General features: G+C 39.3%; 1 protein-coding gene and 1 long non-coding RNA gene across 4 annotated transcripts in view; one reads left to right on the forward strand and one right to left on the reverse strand.

The window, feature by feature from the left end:
- The window catches only part of LOC119473014, a 70,844-nt gene that overhangs the window by 2,852 nt on the left and 51,202 nt on the right, over positions 1 to 16,790 (forward strand). Inside the window, exon 2 of one of the 3 annotated variants that reach the window (XR_005202182.1) lies at positions 13,407 to 13,439. The exons of the other annotated variants lie outside the window; for them this stretch is intronic. This is a non-coding gene — a long non-coding RNA (uncharacterized LOC119473014). The remainder of the gene's footprint in view (positions 1 to 13,406; positions 13,440 to 16,790) is intronic. 3 annotated transcript variants of the gene reach the window in all.
- Positions 12,509 to 16,790, reverse strand: part of SMPX (small muscle protein X-linked) — a 50,970-nt gene continuing 46,688 nt past the window's right edge. The window contains exon 5 of the mRNA XM_017540691.1: positions 12,509 to 12,936. The gene's annotated coding sequence lies outside the window, so the exon portion shown is untranslated. The remainder of the gene's footprint in view (positions 12,937 to 16,790) is intronic.

The following is a 16,790-nucleotide window of genomic DNA, read 5'->3' on the forward strand; positions in this document are numbered from 1 at the left end:
TCGGCTCGCTGCAAAGTCCACCTCTCAGGTTCAAGCGATTCTCCTGCCTCAGCCTCCTGAGTAGCTAGGATTATAGGCACCCACCACTGCACCAGGCTAATTTTTCTATTTTTAGTAGAGACGGGGTTTCTCCATGTTGGCCATGGTTGGCCAGACTGGTCTCGAATTCCTGACCTCAGGTGATCACCCGCCTCAGCCTCCCAAAGTGCTGGGATTAGAGGCATGAGGCACCACACTCAGAATAAAACAAGCTTTTTGTATTAAAGCTTTACATCTTTTTCTTGTTGGACTTGAATTTCCATAGAATTTTATGCTAATAAGTATATAATTTTTGGTTTTATTTGTACTCTATCATACTTCTCAGTGTGTGTGTTTATATATAAATATCAACTGGAATATTTTTCTTGTTTCCAGGTTTATTGAGGTATGGTTGACAAATAAAAATTGTATATATATGGTGTACATGTTTTGATAAACAGTGTGAAATGGTCATCACAATCAAGCGAATTAACATATCCATCACCTGACATAATTACCATCATATTAACTGGAATTTTACATTTCTTCTGTAAGTGTTAAAAATATTCCTCTGAATTATCACTACAGTTTTTATTTGCACACAATTGTCAAAGACAGCGTGCAAGTATAAATGTTGATAAGTAATCGTTAAACATGAAAAGCAAATCGAAATTACATTTCTTAGTAATATGGATGGGCTGATTTTAAAAAATTAGCTCATGTATTCATGGATGCATAGGACTTATTGCTGGAATGAGGCAAGGTTCAGCAACAATTCAACAATTTATTCCTATTTTTATTGTACCAGTTCCAGGAAAAACCCTTAATTGGCTAGGCGGTTCCGGCTGCCAGACTCTTGGAAGGCAGGTGCCTTATTTATATATATATATATTTTGATATGACTTTGATATTGCTTTATTTTGATATTACTAGCACATTATTATAGATGTAAGCACCGAGAAATCTTGCTTGTACAAGTATATATATATATATCTGAAAGGAGGAGTTTTGCTATGCAAGTGTCACTCAATTTGTTGAACTCTTGCTAAGTATATGCTAAATGCTACATAATGATCTATCAACCAAAAATTATTTTTAATGATGTTTCAGCTCCCAGCTTATAGGTTTTTCAATTTTGTTGAAAGCAAAGACCTAGAATTATATGACTTGAGATATTCTTTGCATCATTTAGTTTCTCCATTTCTGAAGCACACCAAAAAGACATTTACTTAACATAAAACTATTAATTTTACTTGTTTTTCTTTCTCCAACAGACACCATTTTTCTTTTTTCTTGTTTTTTGTTTTGTTTTGTAGAGACAGGGCCTCACTATGTTGACCAGGCTGGTTTCGAGCTTCTGGCCTCAAGCAATCCTCCTGCTTTGGCCCCCCGAACTACTGGGATTATAGGCATGAGCCACCATGCTTTGTCTCTCAACAGGCATCTTGTTTAGCCTAATGTACTTAGAGAAATTAGCACATGTTTTTTCATTAGGTATCTTTCACTACAATATTATTTCTAAAGTACTTTCATTTCAACACATGCTTTAATTCTATTTTCATCAATAGCTTGTAAGTGCAGCTTTAGCTCATTCAAGATGCCTGCTGTATACTGCAATCTATACGGGAAAGCCCATCCTCACTGTCAAACCAAATAGTCAAATAAGAGTTGTCCCTCTGTCATATGACATCTTATATTCTAGAGCCTCTCCTCGAGACTTGGGCTTCTCACAGCATGGTGGTCTCAGAGCAGTTTCTCTTCTTATAGGGTGGTGGTTTTCAAAGAATCAGGAAACAGGAGCTACAAGGCCAGTTAAGGGTTACACGTGGAACTGACACAGTGTCATTTCTATCCTGTTCTATTGATCAAAGCAATTACAGGGCCCTCTCAGATTCAAGGGGATGGAGAAATAGACTCCCCTATTTAGACCAAGGGGAGGAAGTCTCTGAGGGAGTCTCAGAGTCACATTCAGAACACCATCGGGATGGTAGATATTGCCACCATCTTTGGAAAATACAATCTGCTATAAACAGTTTCTGAGATTGTTTCAGTAATATTTAGAAACTGAGAAAACAACCTCGGTTGGGTTCAGTGTCCTACAGGCTCTACCATTAGGTGGACTCCTGTCCAAACTCCATTTATCTTCTGTCCATCTGATTAATGGGTCACAGTGACTTTCTGGGTCCTCAGGAATTAGTGTGATCTCAGAGCCAGTGTCCAATAATCCCCCAAAGATGTACATTTTTCCCTTTCCCAGTGCACATTTACTAAGGTAAAATGAGTCTCGCCGGGGAGTCTAACTGATGAGGGCTAGAAGGGATACCCAGAAAGAATTGAGGAAGTCTTTGAAGTGTTATTTCTTGGCGCACACAGCTTCCCTTTCACTCAAGGAGCCCTGGTCTGAAAGTTAAGGGGCCAGGTTTTAAAAGTAGGTGAGAGGTCCCAGCTTGGTATTTTTATTTTTCGGCACATGTCTATCCTCTGTTCATCAGATATGGAATGGTGGTATTATAGATGCCAAATTAGGGCCTTAATAGACTATCTAGGATCCTCACACCAGGAGATCTCATGATCAATCTATTACTGCCACAGATCCCTATGGCTTAGACTCTTATAATTTTCAGTCTAGGAACCATGATCATCTTGCTTCTGGAATTAAGTACTGCTTCCTGGTCACCGTCATGCCAAAATACTCGTAACACATGGACATCATGAAGCCTGTTTCTACATATTATCTCCTTTCAGTAATTCTGGTTGACAGGAGAGGCACTCCCCTCACCATTTTATTCCTCAAGGCCATGAGGAAAGGAATTGTCTTTTGGAGGTTCTCAAATAACATCATCAGTGTAAATGTGGAAATGAATCAACTCAAATATTACTATGTTCTTAAGTCTTTAGAGTTCTTGCAATTGAATTTCTTGGATCTCAACTTTATTTATAATAAGCCACCACTGATTCCAGGTTTTAGCCAATCAACAAAGTAAACTAGTAGAACTACTTTCAGCTTCAAGTTAACCTACGGGATCAAGAATATCTGGTAAGTGGACCCATATTGATTAATTCAGCCCAATATAGAGTTGTGGGTTGTTTTTTTGTTTGTTTGTTTTGTTTTGTTTTGTTTTTGGTCTAGTACCCTCAGAATCCATTTCCATATATATTTTCACAGATTTTTACAGATTGTAAATCACAAACCTGCAATTATTTTGGCATGTAAGCCTTCTTCTGTGGAGACTTGGTGATTGGCCCCCTGCCCAAAACATGATAATCTGATTCTAGAGGTGGGAGTGTGAGAATTGGCTTTCTGTTGAGTTGCTCCTTTTGGTAAGAGGTCAGTTAAAATTCAGGGGTTTTATTACGGAGAAAGAAGTGGAGAATGCATACTGTGAGACACCTAGATCTTTCTGCCACTTTTAAGATATGTTTTACATTTTACAGTGGTGAAACTGCCTTCTACCTTTTCTATGTCCCCATCACCCCCAAACTACCATGGTATGGAAGCTGCTCAACTGAAAAGACTTGCTCACTCCCTTTCAAGCCCAGGGCTTCCTAGGACATCATATAACAATCTATTCAACCACATTTCCATTGCTGATAGTTTCATTTCCTAATTCTCTCTTGATGCTATTACCTCATTTGCCCTTATCACTGCAGAGCCTAGCAGGCGACCAAATCATTGATATTGATTACATGTTCTGTTCAAGTCCTCTTTCTCTTTTGCTCTTTTCATCAATTTATTCAAGGATGCTTTCTTATTGAACTAATACTTAAGCCCCAAGTCGTGTACAGTTTTGCAATGACTTACACAAATAAGAGTGAGGGAAAGTCTGGGATGCTTTTGAACCATGGGGTTTAACCATGAGGACATTTTACCGAAGGCTTCAAAAACATCCTGAAAGATGAAAACATGCTGCTTTTAAAAAGAGACATTTGGGTCTGATCAACTGTTTTCTTAGGGACCTATCTATCTTTAAAAAAAAAAAAAAACAAGCCTTCATAATAATAGTAATCTTGTATGATAATAGTATATGAAGAGCTAGTAATACAACTGTCTAATGTTATTATATACAGCGATATTAGATTAGATGGATATAGATACATGGATAGATAAATATATGCCTCCCCATCTTTATCTCTACATCATTATGATGAAAATGTAGTTTGGAAAATATCCAAGAGGGGAAAAATATTTGTAGAATTATATGACATAGGATGTTCTATAGAATTTTTATTTTTTAAATTCTTTTCATCATCAATACTGTTTCCAAAATGGGAGCCCTTGTAGGAAAAAGCAAGTATGCCACTTCCCTCTCCAGCAGGTATTAGACCTCTCACCAATTTTTAGTGGGAAAATACCAGGAATAATTCACTTTGATTCACTTCCTGAATTAAAATAATGATGTATGCTTAGCCGGCGACATCTTCAGTAGAAAATGTGTTCTGTGATCTGCTATAATAAGTATTTTATTTTGCCATTTATACACAGAAGCTGCAATGGGCCCTGTGCTTCATCCATATCCTCCTGGCTACTACGTTTCAGTGCACATGACCCAGCTTCCAAACTGCCAACCATTGCATTCCTTTGTTAAGGGCTTTCTGTGTCCTGCAGAGCACACATTGCCTGCCCTGTGTAACAGGTAGTCCTCAATCAAAGAAGGATGGAAGTTGGTACATAAATACCTCAGCTTCCTCACTCCTCACCCGAGATCACTCTGAGGTATATGGTCTATTCAGTCTCCCAGAGCTTCCCTGGTGAGATTAAGCCTGTTACCCATAGACACATCTGACTTCACAGCCCCTCTCTTCAGTTGTCTTCGCTGCTTCATCTCACCTCCCCAGTTCCCTACTGGTGTTTCCTTTCCTGCCCAAACAAGCTACCTTTACTTGAACCCTTGTCTCAGAGTCTGGTGCTATGGAAAGCAAACTATGACAGAGCCAAAAAGAAAAGAAAAGCTTATTGATGTGCTTACTACCCTGGACTTTGGCCTGAATCTTAACTTCTGATTTAGATAGAGAAATTTGGATTATGGAAGATATTGAAATTAAGTCAAAATGATTTGAATTATGACTTCAATAACTATATAGTATAGATACATTTTTAAATAATTGTTGGTCATTTTTTAAAATAAAATAGTCCTCTGTATACTCATCAAGTATAGTCCTCAATATAGCCCTCAAAAATGCTTATCAAAACTCCAGTAGACTATTTTGAAAGTGTCTGGGCAAAGACAAGTGCAGTATCCTTTCCTCCAATGGCACCTGGCCATGTGCTGGATCACGGTTGATGGCCTACTGATTTTGCTGTGAGTTTAGTTTTGAAAACACATGCAGCCATTTAAAGTGATTATTGCTCTTTCTAATATGGCAGCCAGGGTTAAAATGCAGATCAGTCTGAGTGAGAGAGATCAAGCACTGGTCTATAAGAAGCTGCAAGCAGGTGGGAGCACTGTGGCTATGCTAGTATCACTGAAGGAAGGAGAGCAAATGGGGATTAAAGAAAGGCTGGTGCCAAAGTCACCCCAGGGCAGTTCCAGGTCACATGTGCATCAAGACTATATGACATTTAGATGTCTCGGGTCACCCTTCTCTTCTAGTCCTCGCTATACTTGGAAATTCCCGAACATACTCCTTACACATCAGAAGAAAATAGATGATGAGTGTTCGATTGTGCATGAAGCAGATAGGTTTCCTCTGTTCTGCTAGACTGCAAAGAAGCCACCAAACCTTTGGTGACCCACCAAAGGGCTTAGGAGTAAATCGTTCTCCCCTCCTCTCTCCTCCTTCTCTCTTTTTCTCATCCTATTTCTCTCCCTCCCTCTTTTTCCCCCTTGCCCTCCTACATGTCTTCCTCTTTACTATGTCTTACGCAGAAAGAAAGCTCTGAAGTTTAAAAAACAGATGTTCTTTTACATGTCTTTGTTTTGGTAAAGTCTTGTGACACCAGGCTGCCCCTGAGTCATTCTTCATAGCTCCTGCCTCCCTGTGACCCATCCACCTCGTATTTGGGTGTCTGTAAAGTTCCTAGTATATCTGTAATCAGATAGAATGCATCAGGCCTCCCGAGGAAGAGTCTGTTGTCCTAAAAATCTGATTTCCAGACCATAGCAAGTGATTTCAGCTTATTTACTGGGATCAGAAGTTGGCAAATAACCATGATGTTTGAGGACCAGAGACTGTTACATAATCATCCTTCAGTGGAGACAATGAGGTCACATGTTTACCCATCTAATCACTGATCAGGGACATGTTTCATTGCAGATAATGTGCTCACTGGCCCACAACTTAATTACTGAGTATCTGAATCAACAAAGCTTTCAGATGTAGGCCTTGCCTAATGGCGCATCTGTTAAAGATCATTGCCTCCATTCGGCCTCTAAAAGAAAGGTCTGGGGGATGCAACGGGCCATTGCCAGTGCTGTTCTCAATGACCTCGCATTGAAAAACATGCCAGTTCCCATGGTTTATTTTCTAGCCAGCAATAGACATTATTGTTTATATGCAGAGCCAAATAGAACCAGTGATTCCAGGGTGGCAGATATTGGTAAATCCTCTGGTGAAAGCATGCTCTCTGAGGAAATTAATGCCACACAACAGAGAGAGGGTGGCTCCCCTCCCAAGCTAGGAAAGAAAATATGTCAGGAAAAATCTGGGGAAATAAGCAAGTAATAAGCAAAGTAGGACCAAAATGTTGAGTCTATTGGTTGGAATCCTTTAAGTAGACTAGGATCTAACTACAGAGTTTGGAGACCAGTGGTGTCTCTTGAAGGGTTATTTTTCCTGGTTAATTCCTCCTTCTGAATTCCCTACCCTGTGTGTGTGATTTACCTGGATTCCAAATAGAGATCCCACCCTCCCACTTCTGGGCCATTACTATCACAACCATGATGCCTAGCACTGAATTCAAAATTTGGGAAAAAGAAGTTTGGGGGTTTTGTTTGTTTGTTTTTTCAAGATTTAGAGTCTTGGTCAGGCACAGTGACTCATGCCTATAATCCCAACACTTTGGGAGGTCTAGGCTGGCAGATCACTTGAGGTCAGGAGTTTGAGACCAGCCTGGCCAACATGGGGAAACACTGTCTCTACTAAAAATACAAAAATTAGCCTGGCGTGCTGGCACGTGCCTGTACTCCCAGCTTCTCAGGAGGCTGAGGCACAAGAATCACTTGAATCTGGGAGGCAGAGGTTTCAGTGAGCCCAGATCACACCATTGCACTCTAGCCTGGGAGCCTGGGTGACAGAGACAGACTCTGTCCCAAAAAACATTTTTTTAAAGAGCTATAGACCAATAGAACAGAACAGAGGCCTCGGAGGCAATGCCACACATCTACAATCATCTGATCATTGACAAACCTGACAAAAACAAGCAATGGGGAAAGGATTCCCTATTTAATAAATGGTGTTGGGAAAACTGGCTAGCAGTGTGCAGAAAGCAGAAACTGGACCCCTTCTTGACACCTTACACTAAAATTAACTCCAGATGGATTAAAGACTTAAACATAAGACCTAACACCACTAAAACCCTAGAAGAAAACCTAGGCAAAACCATTCAGGACATAGGCATAGGCAAGGGCTTCATGACTAAAATGACAACAAAAGCCAAAATAGACAAATGGGATCTAATTAAACTCCAGAGCTTCTGTACAGCAGAAGAAACAATCATTAGAGTGAACCAGCAACCAACAGAATGGGAAAAAATTTTTGCAATCTACCCATCTGACAAAGGGCTAATATCCAGAATCTACAAAGAACCAAAACAGATTTACATGAAAAAAACAAACAAACCCATTCAAAAGTGGACAAAGGATGTGAACAGACACTTTTCAAAAGAAGACATATATGAGGCCAACAAACATATGAACAAATGCTCATCATCACTGATTATTAGAGAAATGCAAATCAAAACCACATTGAGATACCATCTCATGCCAGTTAGAATGGTGATCATTAAAAAATCTGGAGAAAACATACTGGAGAGGATGTGGAGAAATAGGAACACTTTTACACTGTTGGTGGGAGTGTAAATTAATTCAACCATTGAGGAAGACAGTGTGGCAATTCCTCAAGGACCTAGAAATAGAAATTCCATTTGACCCAGCAGTCCCATTACTCGGTATATATCCAAAGGATTGTAAATCATTCTGTTATAAAGACACATGCACACGTATGTCCATTGTGCCACTGTTTACAACAGCAAAGACCTGGATGCCTGTTTACAACCCAAATGCCCATCGATGATAGACTGGACAAGGAAAATGTGGCATATATACACCTGGAATACTATGCAGCCATAAAAAACGATGAGTTTGTGTCCTTTGTAGGGACATGGATGAATCTGGAAACCTTCATTCTCAGCAAACTGACACAAGAACAGATAATCAAACACCACATGTTCTTACTCTTAGGTGGGTGTTGAACAATGAGAATATATGGACACAGGGAGGGGAGCATCACACACTGGGGTCTGTTGGGGAGGAGTAGGGCAGGGACAGTGGGGAGTAGGAAGGCTGGGGAGGGATAACATGGGGAGAAAAGCCAGATATAGGTGATGGAGGGATGGAGGCAGCAAACCACATTGCCATGTATGTACCTATGCAACAATCCTTCATGTTCTGCACACGTACCCCAGAACCTAAAGTGCAATAATATATATGCATATATATGTATGTGTGTGTGTATATATATATATATATATATATATATATATTTAAAGAGTCTTAGTACATGCGCTATTATTATTTTATCACTGGAAGCAGCTATGTTATCTCTTGTTTCCTCATCTGTAAATTTAAATAAATGAAACACACCATTTTAAGGAAATGATAATAAAGTTGGATCCACCAGATGATTTTAAAATGCTAAGCAATACTTAGCAGAAATCCCATGCCCTCATGGGTGTCTGGCCTTCTAGAAGTTGACATGTCTCCTTTGGCTTCTTCTGATGTTCCTCTTCTCCCACTGAATGCAGGAAAATTCACCTCCATCAGAGTGAGGAGGGTAAGGATTGCCTGAGATCAAGAATCTGTGTTTTGTCAGGGCCAGAAGACACAGTATGAAACAAAGCAAAACAAAATCATAAATCAAGAACAAAGCCCTTCCTGTTTTTTTGTTTTTGTTTTTGTTTTTTTCCTAAAGCTTGCCATCAGCCATAACGCAGCATGGCTTGTGTGGGTGGATTGGATGTTGGTGTGTTCCAAATACTTCAGAAAAGAAATTCCCCCAGGATCCTGTCTTGTCTAGTGCGCCATCGATGCATGAACAATATTAAGTAGCATGAATAGTGTCCAGAGAAGTCTAGCCCCCTACTCTGTATGTCTAGAAACCATGAGCTACCCCCACACTGGGATAAAACCTGTCTGCACACCTCCTCTAACCATGGCCCTCCCGACTAACAATCAGATTTGAAGAATTCAGTTTGAGAGTGCAGACCTGCTTTGGCTTTGCAGCTAGTCTGCAGATATTTGAAGCCCAAGGGGAAAGCCTCCTTCCCTCCGGAATCTGCATCTTAATATATCCTCACTGAACCAGGGAAAGAGCTGGTCATAAAAAAGAGCCTTGTTTGATAGGATGGTTTCTCCTAGTCGGTGGTGTCACTGAATTGTTTTGCTCAGAAGTCAAATGTTAAGGGATTGATTTTCCTCCTTTAATAAACAAGCACAGGGGTGAAGGATGTGAGGCCAAGTGCATTCCACAATCTGAAAATGATTGCTTAATTGAAGTTGTTTTTCTTTCTCTGAAGAACACCTTTAGGTGATGATGTTGTTAAGGCTACAATCTTATTTTACGGCTGAATCCCCTCTTTTAACAATCAGCATATCTATTTCTTTGACAGTGTGATTTGCCTTCAGTGTAGGATCTAAACAAGTTTGGTCATTTGCATAGAGAAAAAAAATGAACTCAATACATGAGCACTAAGTATTTTCTTAGCCTGACAACACCCTGGTGGGTTGCTTCCTCCCTTCGTGAATGCTCTTTGTATGGCTTGTTGAATGAATACATGATTGCATGTGAACATTATGATAATGTATCCTCTCCTTTGGAGAAGCACAGAAATTTAATTAATGGTATGTGAGGCAATAGAGCTAGCAATGGGCCACAGATGCATACATTCAGCATCAGGTTAAAATCCCAAGAGAGCATCAATTATCAAGTTAAATGCAGTTTCTATTTCAAGCTAGATTGCAAAGTAATGGGATAATGCCAGAGGCTCTCAAAGGGCACTAATTTTAATTGATCAACCCATAGTCCTTGAATCCAACTGAGCCCTGTTCTCATTGCCAAAGGGGGAACCCTAATTCTAGGTCAGCTCAAGAATATAGGAGAGGGGATTTCACAGGATGGTACATTAAAATTAGTAGTGTTCCTTACATGGACCTGATCAGAATGTGAGGCTTTTTGTAAATCCTCTAACTGCTCTAGTTAAAAATGAGGGATTCATTTGGGTAATTATCATCTCCCATGCCCTCGGCCTAGCTTAGAATACTACTGTGTCATTCAGCTATTCAGTAAGTAACCTTGGAAACAAAGCTAATTACCTTTCAGTCTGTGCTGTTGAAATGTAAAGATCATACAAAATGAGTGCTTGAGATAATTCTGGAGAGGCTTATGTGTTCCTAATGGCTTCTGCTCCAAAGAGAGAAGCTTTCCAAGTGTCCCGTGAGGTCCTGGACCGAGTGGGGCCTTCTTTCACTGATGCCTCAAGCACACTATAGGAAAATCCCATACATGGGGGAGGGGGAAGTTTGTTTTAAGCAAGGTGATTTTCCTGGATGAAGGTGCTCTGTGTTCCCCCAGCACTTAGCATAGAGCCTGACACATAGCAGGCATCCAAAAAATGTGAGTGGAGTGATTGTTGTATTGTACTCAAAGATACTCAGCTTGTAGTAGAATATGATTATCACAACATTTACAGCATGCACACTAAAAACTAAGTATGGTACCTTATGCTTACTCACACCAGAGTTGTTTCTCTCTCTCCTAATGAATCTTCATTGGTTTGTACTTTGTTTCTTTTTCATGTAAAAGTTGCATAATGATTGGTTGTTCATAAATCTATAAGATAAATAAGGCTGTTTCAGTGAGACATAGGTTTTTAAGGAGCCATTTAGTATGAAATGTGTAAATTTTAAAAATTATAACTCCATCAAAAGCAAAGACTTTGTCTTTTCTTATATTATGTGCTATCCAATGAATGATAGAATGTGGAAGTTCCTAAATCCTATAAATAGTCAATTTGAGCCTTAACAAAATACATTGCACATTAAATTTAAAATTCAAAAAAATCCATAGAATTTGTCTAATGACTTTTGTATGTATTGTGCTGCAAATTTGCCTTGGAAGACTACATTAAAATATGAAGACAATTTTTATAACATTATACCAGAACTTAATTTTGAAACTGAACATAATTTACATTAAAACAAAGTGAGCACTGAGGCAAATTTGGTAACCCTACCCAACTACTCTAATCAGTATAGAGTGAGACAACTTGAGGCAACCTAACACCTATTTAGAACCTGTTTACCTCGTCTTCTGACAGATTCTTTGGCTGGTATACTTTGGTTTGATTGATAATCCCCATGCCAAATGCATATATTAGATGTAGATGACCAAATAAACCACAGTCTGGTGAAACACATAGTACCTATGACCAGACAGGCACCTTTTCGGGAAAACTTAAACTTATCAGGCACTGCTGACTCTGGCCAGTCACATGTGTAGGCAATGGTAGTCCTGCTTTTGGAAACCGATCTCTATGAAACAGAAAAGCGGGAGAGTAATTTATACTTGGGATGTTTCAAAGTACATCTGATTTTTTACAATGGTTGACTCTGAAGCAAGGATCAAAGTCATTCAGCCTGAGAAATGGTGTTGAGGTCTCTGCATACCAGGTAGGTGACATGCTTGCTTTTCAAACAGTGTGATCTTGATAACCTGGTCCCTCAAATCTTCACACTGTGAAGTTGCCCGAGCATTTCAGAAGATCATAGGACTCTAGAGGAGCACAGGTGATTCTTTTTGGTCTATGATAGTGTTGGACATTGATTCAGTTGACATAGAGACTTTCCATTTTAGCAGCAGGAGACATGTTTCATCTTTGGATGGCTCTTCTCCTCTCTTGTTCTGTTTGCTCAGCTTTACTTTATTGTGCCTTATAATGAACTCTATTCCATCTGGGTGAGGGGAGTTTCTAACTGATAATGAACTCTATTCTATCTAGGTGAGGGGAGTTTCTAAGCCTCTATAGATGTAAAATGCACTCACTGTAAAACTCCTCATCCTTGGCGGAAGAGTATCAATGATATCCAATTCCTCAGGTGATATTTAACCTCATATGAGTGATCAGTCAGCCACAGTTTTACCCATGGTACTCAATAATTCAGAATGAGAGGCCCCCACTTAGGCAATATGGGATTGGACTGACTCATATCTCATTTCTCTCCAGGTTAGGGAATATGTAGCTATCTGAAATATAAAAATTTAGTCTAGATTCACATTTTACATTTACTCAAATATTTATTTGAACTCATAAAAAGTTTATTGACATAATTTAAAAGGTGAAGAACTAAAACACTTTCCAAATATTGACTAAAATACTGTAGGAAATAGCTTGGAAACTTTCCATCAAAATCATTAGGCACATTGCCATATCACTCTCCATAAAATCATATCCCTCCTCAAAACCATACCCTCCAGGTGGTGAATTTATGGGCTAATTTGTTTTGCGAGGTGCCAAAAGTGAAGATAAATTAAAGTAAGAAATACAGCCAACTAGAAGGAAGATATATAAATGTACAAACAGGACATTTCTGCTAGAATCTCAGGCATTCAGGAAGTTCGTAATCATCATACAAATATATAAAATTTTAGTGAGCTATATTCATTTGAATCCATCCTCTTCCTCTTTAATTCTTCACATCACGCCTGCAAAAGAAAAAACAAAGGAACCATGAGTTTTTTCTCTCCAATGTCATTAAGGCATAATTGACAAAAATGGTATATATTTATAGTGTACAATGCAATGTTTTGATATATGCATATACTGTGATATGATTAAGTCAACATAATTATCATATCTGTCACCTCACATACTTATTTTTGTGTTGAGGACATTTAAGATCTCTTAGCAATTTTGAAGGATACATTATTAACTATAGTCATGATGCTATACAACAGATATGATATGGTTTGGCTGTGTCCCACCCAAAATCTCATTTTGAATTGTAATAATCCCCACATGTCAAGGGTAGGACTAAGTGGAGATAAAAATTTAAGCATGGGGGCGGTTTCCCCCATACTACTCTCATGATAGTGAGTTCTCATGATATCTGATGGTTTTATAATGGCTTCCCCCTCTTTTGCTCTGCACTTCTCTTTGCTGCTGCCACATGAAGAAGGACGTGTTTGCTTCCTCTTCTGCCATGATTGTAAGTTTCCTGAAGCCTCCCCAGCCCTGAAGAATTGTGAGTCAGCTAAACCTCTTTCCTTTATAAATTACCCAGTCTCAGGCATTTCTTCATAGCAGCATGAGAATGGACTAATATGAGATCTCCAGAATATATTCCTCTTGTGTAACTGAAATTCTGTATTCTTTAACCATCATTTCCCCATTCACACCACCCCCCAAGCCCCTGGCAACTACCATTTGATTCTCTGCCTCTATGAGTTCAACGTTTCTAGATTCTATTTATAAGTAAAATCATGCCATATTTGTCTTTCTATGTCTGGCTTATTTGACTTAGCATAATGTCCTCCGGGTTCATCATTGTTTAATTTTCATGAGATATGTTAGGGACAGATTATAAATCAATATGATAGGAACAAGTCAAAATCGAAGACCCCATTTTCACTTGAAAACTTTATCTCTCAGTTCCATGAATGTAAATGACCTATGGGTAGATACTGTGGCCATCAACTTTGGCTCTAGTGATTTAAGTAATTCTAAATTAAATTAGGATAGCTCCTACTGAAGGATTATAGTGTTAGTCTTATGATTATGGCTTGTAAGAACATTGGTGCCTGAGGTAAATTTGCATTCTTGGCTCCAGTTCTTCACCTCTCCCTACTGCCATGTAACTTTGTAGTTTTCTACCACTGTGGGCAGGGTAATTCCTCATGCCTGAGTTTGGCAACATGTCTTGCTTTGGCCAACGTAATGAGGCAGAAATGATGGTGTGCCAGTTTTGAGCCTATGCCTCAAGAGGTATCACATGTTTTTGCTTACTCTTGTACTTCTGCTATTGTCATAACAAGGGTATGCCCAGGCTAGCCTTCTAATCCCAGAAGAAGGACAAGAAATATGTGGAGGAGAGTCACCCCTGCTAAAGCACCCTAACCAGGCCCCATGCAGAGCAGAGCCCCCAGATGACCTGCAGACACAATAGTGAGGCCAGCCAAGATAGCTGAGCCCAACCTGTATCAGCAGAGCCCAAAACATGTGAGCTAGAATAAGAAATGATTTTGTTTTAAACATTGAATTTGGGGGGTGGTTTGGTATGCAGCAATAGCTAATTGATATGCTGCCACTTCTTTTCAAACCTCTTGTAATGCAGGGACTCTTGAATACTATTTACATTTATTTTTCCTTAGTCTTTGGTGTCATTCCTAGGGTGTTTTCCTTATGTAAATGGACTAAATCTTTTCTTAAAAATTGAATGCTCACCTTTTTTATTGTCAATGGCTGGAGAAAGAAAACTCCATAGACAAGGATATTCCCCCTGCTGGGGCAGAAACTCTGTTTCGGCACCCTCCATAACCCTTGTTTTTCTCTACTACAAAGGCTGGTGAGCCAAATGCTATACTTTATTTCTCAGTCTCTCTTACAGCTAGAGGGAGCCATGGGACCCAGTTCTGGCCACTGAGCCCTGAGAAGTCTACATCAGAGATCTGTCTATAAGAAAGCTTCTCTTTCTTGTATATTTCTTTAGAGATCACAAAGCCCATTGTGTCATTGAACATTTCTAGCATTACTGTGATGCAGGTTGTGTTATACTCACCGTTAGATGAAATACATGGAGGTTCAAAAAACAAAGTAGCTAGCTCAAAGTCTCATGGCTGCTAGATAGAAAAACTGGGAATTTAGCACAGTTGTCCTGACTTTGGGGCTCTTTCCACTCCACTAACAGGATGGATGGTTTGTGAACCAGAGGAAAAGGTAGGAAATTACTAATGATTGCAGAAATGAAAATGCTATCAACAGCAGTCAGCATAGGTTCTTGTATTTCTCCAGCATTTTATCTTATTATTAAAAGAACAAAATACGAGATCTCTTAATACATTTTTAAGTGTGTAATACATCATTGTTGACCTTAAATACTCCAGCATTTTATCTTATTATTAAAAGAACAAAATACGAGATCTCTTAATACATTTTTAAGTGTGTAATACATCATTGTTGACCTTAAATACAATGTTGTACAGCAGATCTCTAGAGCTTACTCATCTTGATTGACTGAAACTTTATGCCTATTGATTTGTAACTCTCCATTTCCCCCTGCCCCCCAGCAAGCACCACTTCACTCTTTGATTCTATGTGTTTAACTATTTTAGTTATAAATATGAAGTATATAAAGATGTCCTATTCATTTTTACATCCCATTGCCTATCATGGCACCTGACACATAGCAGGGGTCCAGCAATTAATGAGTTGGACTACTGGGGAAATGAAGATAGAAAAGAACTGGAGTTGCAGTTATAGCCAAACCCACATTCTTCAATGTGGGGCAGGAGTAATGAGTGAAGACCCATAGATGCAGAAATTGAAGAGTGTTGGTTTGATGTGCTATGCTGCCAATTCTGCCCTAGGTCCCAGCTCTAGCTCCATGATGGCAAGGGTATGTTCTAGCCACTTTACTGCTATGGTTACTGTGCTGGGTGACATATGGCCAGTCTCTCTAAGTGAGAGGCCCATTACAAGCTTCCCTTGAAGCCGAGGCATTCCTTGGGTTTCTCTGAACAGCATGGAATGGGCGATGACCCACAGGAAATTGTCGCTGAAGCATGTTTTATGAGGTGTGATTTCTCTCCAAGATGTGTCCAGACTGAGAAGCACCATATGCAACCCAGAAATGGGTACCATTTATATGGCAGGTTTAATATGGACTCTGATCATGCTTTATCTGTCCCAGATAGATAAGCGAAATTATGGCTATACTCAGAAACACAGGATGAGCCATTTGTATTTGAAAGCCATGAGATGCCCTTCACAACTGGCTTCAGTTTATAGGCCTCTCTGACTTTGAGACACTTTTGTAAACGTAGAGAAATAATGGGTTGATAAAGACAATGTGGTATGTATACCCCATGAAATACTACCTATCCATAAAAAGGAATGAAATAATGTCTTCTGCAGCAACTTGGATGGAGCTGGAGGCCCTATTCTAAGTGAAGTAATACAGGAGTGGAAAACCAAAAATGGTATGTTCTCATAAGTGAAGCTAAACTACGAGCATGCAAAGGCATACAGAGTGATATAATGGACTTTAGAGACTCAGAAGGGGAAGGGTGGGAGGGAAGCTAGGGATAAAAACAACATATAGGTACAATGTACACTATTCCGGTGACAGGTGTCAGAATTCATCACTATATAATTCATTTATATAACAAAAAACTACTTGTACCACAAAAACTATGAAAATAAAAAATTTTTTAAAACACAGGGAAATCTTGATCCAGTTTTCACAGACCACCATGACCACTGTGAGATGACCATATTATTTAGAAAAACAAATACATGGAATTCTTAATATAACACTAGCCCCAGGGGAACTGTGCTCTTT

The sequence above is a fragment of the Cebus imitator genome, unplaced genomic scaffold (genome assembly GCF_001604975.1).
Source record: "Cebus imitator isolate Cc_AM_T3 unplaced genomic scaffold, Cebus_imitator-1.0 Scaffold128, whole genome shotgun sequence".
Lineage (NCBI taxonomy): Eukaryota > Metazoa > Chordata > Mammalia > Primates > Cebidae > Cebus > Cebus imitator.